Source organism: Cyanistes caeruleus, unplaced genomic scaffold (assembly GCF_971803275.1).
Source record: "Cyanistes caeruleus unplaced genomic scaffold, bCyaCae1.hap1.1 HAP1_SCAFFOLD_154, whole genome shotgun sequence".
Classification (NCBI taxonomy): Eukaryota; Metazoa; Chordata; class Aves; order Passeriformes; family Paridae; genus Cyanistes; species Cyanistes caeruleus.
Window position 1 is genome coordinate 109183 of NW_028255947.1, and position 7218 is coordinate 116400.

The window sequence follows — 7218 nt, forward strand, 5'->3', positions numbered from 1 at the left end:
GGGAGGCCTCGCCAGCCCCCTTCTCTTTCCAGGCTGAGCATCCCCAGCCCCACACGGACAGCAGTCCGATGCGTGGCAGTCAAGGCTAAAGGGTAGCAAATGGCTACATCAGGAAGTGAGAGATGGAAGCTTTTGCAGATGGAAGCTTTACCTCTAAATGTAGAAAAGAAAGAAAAGTGGAGGGGGAAATGGTGGGACTCTGGCTCTGTTCTAACTGGCGAAGATTTTCTTCTCTTCTTTTCTGTCGTGCTAACCCAAGTTTTGTTGTTTGAAAGGAGGTTTAGCAAAATATCCATCGTCTTCTCCACTGCTGAAACACTGAACAACATCTGGGCAGGCTGAGGATGCAGAGCAAAACCTGCGCAAATATCTACTGCTGATCGTGATCCTGGGGAATGCAGCTAAAGCCAGCCAAAAGCAATTTCTGGAAAGTCAAGCCTGCTTTACGTTTTCTGGAGTTTGCTTGTGCCAACTTCACCAGTCATTTCTAAAAAAGGAAAAGAAACTCCAAGCAAAACAGAGAAAAACACAAAGAAACCAACCCAAAGAAACCAATCAAACAAACAGATAAAACACCCCCAATCAAACCAAAGGCAATGAGAAGTTAGGACTAGTTGTAAGGATATCACAGCAGGCGAATGGCTGCTTCCTACTTGGATCACCATCCAAAGCCACCTAGAACAACTTCTCCAAAACATATCCAACAGCAGAAATGGAAAAAGTGATCCATGGCAGCTCTGCATTGTGGTGAAGGATGAGCATGCAGTGGTCCAGATGCAGCATTGCCCACCCTCCAGGCTGCTGTTTGCTCTGCTGAAAGACTCTTGCAGGACTGTGGCCCCTCTCCATGCAATGGAAATCATTGCCACAGCTCTCAGTTGAGGCACTGGCATTTCCAGAGCCAGATTCAGGCACAATCCTACTGCCTGCTGAGCATCTGGGAAAGCTGCTGAGCATCTTCAGGCCTAGAAGCACAAAAGAGCTCAGGCTCTCCCCGAACTGGGTTTTCAGGGCAGCTTTCCATATCTCTGCAAGATTTCTTCAGCCCTCAACACGTCTGACTTTATTATGTCCAACGATGCATTTGGGTTTCTTCCGTCCTCTTGTGTGCCCGTGAGTAACCTTCCACGTGGATGAAGGAGATTGTGTACAGGACAATTGATTGCGGCATTGCCATTTGGCTTCACTGTCACTCAGTTGAACACGGTCCTTATCTAAGAAGGACTTCCAAGAAATGGGTAGGAGTTTTGGCTGTGAGAGGAGCAGAAAGCACATTTTCTACAGCAAATTGCTAGCTGATGCACTTTCCTCCCTGCCAAAATAGTGATTGCCATTCATCTTCCTGGGAAAGAATGTAAAGACCCATTCAGAGATGCCAGGTTCAGCTGGCCTGTGGCTTTGTGTACCTCATTTCACATGTCCAGTTTCAAGGGCCACTAAAAGAGGCTCATGTTTGCCTTGCTACCCACAAGTGCTGTAGGTATTTCCAGGAGAAGAGGGAAAACATCGCTGTCCTGTGGTGTGGTAGAAATGCCACCACAACTGTGATTGTGTGAGCAAAGACAGCCAGCGCTTTTTGGGGCAGCAGCAGCAGCTGAGAGTGTGGCAGAGCGGTTTTGATACTCTTTTTAGAGTCCTGCAAGCATTGTTCCCGAAACAACCCACAGCTTTGCAAATGTGCCCGAAGAAAATGCAAAGAGAACTGGGGTGTGAAAATCAAAGACTGTTTATCTGTAGAAGAAAAGGAACAAGAATGAACTACACCACATATTTACACTGTAAGAATATTGGTAACAACAACAACAAACTATAGAACCTATTTACCTGAGAACAGATCTAACAAAACTCTATGAAACGTATTTACAGACAACTTAAACAAACTCTAAAACCTCTATCCTGAACACAACAACTGTAAAACGTATGTACAGCAGGGTGGCATCTGTGTCTGTGATGTCCCTAAGTCCTGGAAGGAAAAACAAGTAGCACGGTCAGTGCAGTCAGGCACGGAAGGGTGTTCCATGTGCTGCCGGGCTGGGACACTGGCCCAGTGGGACTCTGCTGCCAGAAGGGAGCCTGGCTGGGGGCTGTGGCCCAGGCACTGGAACAGGGCTTGTGTGGCCCACAGCAAGCCCAGGCCAGGCCAGGGATGGCCAGCAGAATCCAGTGCATGGGCTAGCGTGTCCCTGAGCAGGGAGTGCCCAGCCCGGCCCCAGGCTGGCAGCAGGGGACCCACTCTGCCTGTGGGGAGCACCTGCCTGTTCTGCTGCTGGCATCGGTCTTCATCCCAAGACCATGTCTTCCTCCTTGTCTTTTAGATCAATATCCATCTCTTCAATATAATCTTTCGTTTCCACCTCCATCTCTTCCTCTGTCTCGTACATATCCACATCCATCTCTTGCTCTCCAGTATCCTCTCCGTCCACTTCCATGGCTTCTTCTCTATCAGTCTGTGTATCGACGTCCGTCTCCTCCTCTCCGTCTGTGCCAGCCTGCAGAGGTAGCAAAATTTCAGCGTGGGGTCCCTTTCCCACCCTGTCCCACAGAGCTCCAGCCCAGCCAGGCAGCTGCAGGGTGTCCGCCTCCATGGAATAGTACCATACCTCTTTTGGAACAAATGCACACATCCTGCAGGGATGGAGAGCAAAATCCAAGCGATGGGGAGCTTTGGGGACTGCTGGGGGAATCAGGGAGCAGGTGGCAACAAGGTGACAGGGGTAGGCTTGGAGCAGGGTGAATGAAGAGCGTGCTGGCACAAAGAGCCAAGGGTTGTGTTGTGGCCGTTGCTGGATGCTGGAAGTTCTAGCTGGAGCGTGCACTGTGACATCACCGCCAGGAGTTCAGGCCCAGGCTGAAGTGGACAACGGAGACCGTAGAATGAATGATGGAATCCCTGGGTGCTTGGGCTTGGAAGGGACCCTAAAGACCATCTTGTTCCAAGCGGAGCAATCTTCGCCCAGAATAGGTTGCTCAGAGCCCCGCTCCCAGCTGGCCTTGGATGTTGCCAAGGATGGAGCATCCCCAGCCTCTGTGCACAGCCTGGGCCAGTGCCCCAGCAGCCGGAGTGGAAAAGAGCAGCTTCATTAGATCCAACTTCAAGCTCACTCCTGCAGTTGAAAGGCTTCTCCTCTCTGTGCCCATCTTTCCTAGAGCTGCAGGGAGGCCTCGCCAGCCCCCTTCTCTTTCCAGGCTGAGCATCCCCAGCCCCACACGGACAGCAGTCCGATGCGTGGCAGTCAAGGCTAAAGGCTAGCAAATGGCTACATCAGGAAGTGAGAGATGGAAGCTTTTGCAGATGGAAGCTTTACCTGTAAATGTAGAAAAGAAAGAAAAGTGAAGGGGGAAATGGTGGGACTCTGGCTCTGTTCTAACTGGCGAAGATTTTCTTTTCTTCTTTTCTGTCGTGCTAACCCAAGTTTTGTTGTTTGAAAGGAGGTTTAGCAAAATATCCATCGTCTTCTCCACTGCTGAAACACTGAACAACATCTGGGCAGGCTGAGGATGCAGAGCAAAACCTGCAAATATCTACTGCTGATCGTGATCCTGGGGAATGCAGCTAAAGCCAGCCAAAAGCAATTTCTGGAAAGTCAAGCCTGCTTTACGTTTTCTGGAGTTTGGTTGTGCCAACTTCACCAGTCATTTCTAAAAAAGGAAAAGAAACTCCAAGCAAAACAGAGAAAAACACAAAGAAACCCACCCAAAGAAACCAATCAAACAAACAGATAAAACACCCCCAATCAAACCAAAGGCAATGAGAAGTTAGGACTAGTTGTAAGGATATCACAGCAGGCGAATGGCTGCTTCCTACTTGGATCACCATCCAAAGCCACCTAGAACAACTTCTCCAAAACATATCCAACAGCAGAAATGGAAAAAGTGATCCATGGCAGCTCTGCATTGTGGTGAAGGATGAGCATGCAGTGGTCCAGATGCAGCATTGCCCACCCTCCAGGCTGCTGTTTGCTCTGCTGAAAGACTCTTGCAGGACTGTGGCCCCTCTCCATGCAATGGAAATCATTGCCACAGCTCTCAGTTGAGGCACTGGCATTTCCAGAGCCAGATTCAGGCACAATCCTACTGCCTGCTGAGCATCTGGGAAAGGTGCTGAGCATCTTCAGGCCTAGAAGCACAAAAGAGCTCAGGCTCTCCCCGAACTGGGTTTTCAGGGCAGCTTTCCATATCTCTGCAAGATTTCTTCATCCCTCAACACGTCTGACTTTATTATGTCCAACGATGCATTTGGGTTTCTTCCGTCCTCTTGTGTGCCCGTGAGTAACCTTCCACGTGGATGAAGGAGATTGTGTACAGGACAATTGATTGCGGCATTGCCATTTGGCTTCACTGTCACTCAGTTGAACACGGTCCTTATCTAAGAAGGACTTCCAAGAAATGGGTAGGAGTTTTGGCTGTGAGAGGAGCAGAAAGCACATTTTCTACAGCAAATTGCTAGCTGATGCACTTTCCTCCCTGCCAAAATAGTGATTGCCATTCATCTTCCTGGGAAGAATGTAAAGACCCATTCAGAGATGCCAGGTTCAGCTGGCCTGTGGCTTTGTGTACCTCATTTCACATGTCCAGTTTCAAGGGCCACTAAAAGAGGCTCATGTTTGCCTTGCTACCCACAAGTGCTGTAGGTATTTCCAGGAGAAGAGGGAAAACATCGCTGTCCTGTGGTGTGGTAGAAATGCCACCACAACTGTGATTGTGTGAGCAAAGCCAGCCAGCGCTTTTTGGGGCAGCAGCAGCAGCTGAGAGTGTGGCAGAGCGGTTTTGATACTCTTTTTAGAGTCCTGCAAGCATTGTTCCCGAAACAACCCACAGCTTTGCAAATGTGCCCGAAGAAAATGCAAAGAGAACTGGGGTGTGAAAATCAAAGACTGTTTATCTGTAGAAGAAAAGGAACAAGAATGAACTACACCACATATTTACACTGTAAGAATATTGGTAACAACAACAACAAACTATAGAACCTATTTACCTGAGAACAGATCTAACAAAACTCTATGAAACGTATTTACAGACAACTTAAACAAACTCTAAAACCTCTATCCTGAACACAACAACTGTAAAACGTATGTACAGCAGGGTGGCATCTGTGTCTGTGATGTCCCTAAGTCCTGGAAGGAAAAACAAGTAGCACGGTCAGTGCAGTCAGGCACGGAAGGGTGTTCCATGTGCTGCCGGGCTGGGACACTGGCCCAGTGGGACTCTGCTGCCAGAAGGGAGCCTGGCTGGGGGCTGTGGCCCAGGCACTGGAACAGGGCTTGTGTGGCCCACAGCAAGCCCAGGCCAGGCCAGGGATGGCCAGCAGAATCCAGTGCATGGGCTAGCGTGTCCCTGAGCAGGGAGTGCCCAGCCCGGCCCCAGGCTGGCAGCAGGGGACCCACTCTGCCTGTGGGGAGCACCTGCCTGTTCTGCTGCTGGCATCGGTCTTCATCCCAAGACCATGTCTTCCTCCTTGTCTTTTAGATCAATATCCATCTCTTCAATATAATCTTACGTTTCCACCTCCATCTCTTCCTCTGTCTCGTACATATCCACATCCATCTCTTCCTCTCCAGTATCCTCTCCGTCCACTTCCATGGCTTCTTCTCTATCAGTCTGTGTATCGACGTCCGTCTCCTCCTCTCCGTCTGTGCCAGCCTGCAGAGGTAGCAAAATTTCAGCGTGGGGTCCCTTTCCCACCCTGTCCCACAGAGCTCCAGCCCAGCCAGGCAGCTGCAGGGTGTCCGCCTCCATGGAATAGTACCATACCTCTTTTGGAACAAATGCACACATCCTGCAGGGATGGAGAGCAAAATCCAAGCGATGGGGAGCTTTGGGGACTGCTGGGGGAATCAGGGAGCAGGTGGCAACAAGGTGACAGGGGTAGGCTTGGAGCAGGGTGAATGAAGAGCGTGCTGGCACAAAGAGCCAAGGGTTGTGTTGTGGCCGTTGCTGGATGCTGGAAGTTCTAGCTGGAGCGTGCACTGTGACATCACCGCCAGGAGTTCAGGCCCAGGCTGAAGAGGACAACGGAGACCGTAGAATGAATGACGGAATCCCTGGTTGCTTGGGCTTGGAAGGGACCCTAAAGACCATCTTGTTCCAAGCGGAGCAATCTTCGCCCAGAATAGGTTGCTCAGAGCCCCGCTCCCAGCTGGCCTTGGATGTTGCCAAGGATGGAGCAACCCCAGCCTCTGTGCACAGCCTGGGCCAGTGCCCCAGCAGCCGGAGTGGAAAAGAGCAGCTTCATTAGATCCAACTTCAAGCTCACTCCTGCAGTTGAAAGGCTTCTCCTCTCTGTGCCCATCTTTCCTAGAGCTGCAGGGAGGCCTCGCCAGCCCCCTTCTCTTTCCAGGCTGAGCATCCCCAGCCCCACACGGACAGCAGTCCGATGCGTGGCAGTCAAGGCTAAAGGGTAGCAAATGGCTACATCAGGAAGTGAGAGATGGAAGCTTTTGCAGATGGAAGCTTTACCTCTAAATGTAGAAAAGAAAGAAAAGTGGAGGGGGAAATGGTGGGACTCTGGCTCTGTTCTAACTGGCGAAGATTTTCTTCTCTTCTTTTCTGTCGTGCTAACCCAAGTTTTGTTGTTTGAAAGGAGGTTTAGCAAAATATCCATCGTCTTCTCCACTGCTGAAACACTGAACAACATCTGGGCAGGCTGAGGATGCAGAGCAAAACCTGCGCAAATATCTACTGCTGATCGTGATCCTGGGGAATGCAGCTAAAGCCAGCCAAAAGCAATTTCTGGAAAGTCAAGCCTGCTTTACGTTTTCTGGAGTTTGCTTGTGCCAACTTCACCAGTCATTTCTAAAAAAGGAAAAGAAACTCCAAGCAAAACAGAGAAAAACACAAAGAAACCAACCCAAAGAAACCAATCAAACAAACAGATAAAACACCCCCAATCAAACCAAAGGCAATGAGAAGTTAGGACTAGTTGTAAGGATATCACAGCAGGCGAATGGCTGCTTCCTACTTGGATCACCATCCAAAGCCACCTAGAACAACTTCTCCAAAACATATCCAACAGCAGAAATGGAAAAAGTGATCCATGGCAGCTCTGCATTGTGGTGAAGGATGAGCATGCAGTGGTCCAGATGCAGCATTGCCCACCCTCCAGGCTGCTGTTTGCTCTGCTGAAAGACTCTTGCAGGACTGTGGCCCCTCTCCATGCAATGGAAATCATTGCCACAGCTCTCAGTTGAGGCACTGGCATTTCCAGAGCCAGATTCAGGC

At 49.9% G+C, this 7218-nt stretch overlaps 1 long non-coding RNA gene across 1 annotated transcript; it reads right to left on the bottom strand.

Moving 5' to 3' along the window:
• Positions 1-4861: 4861 nt before the first annotated feature.
• LOC147645854 (uncharacterized) lies at positions 4862-6255 on the bottom strand. The gene is made up of 3 exons (XR_015282103.1): positions 5752-6255; positions 5407-5640; positions 4862-5114 (listed from the first exon to the last, which is right to left on the bottom strand). It is a non-coding gene; the product is annotated as an uncharacterized LOC147645854 (long non-coding RNA).
• Positions 6256-7218: the final 963 nt, after the last annotated feature.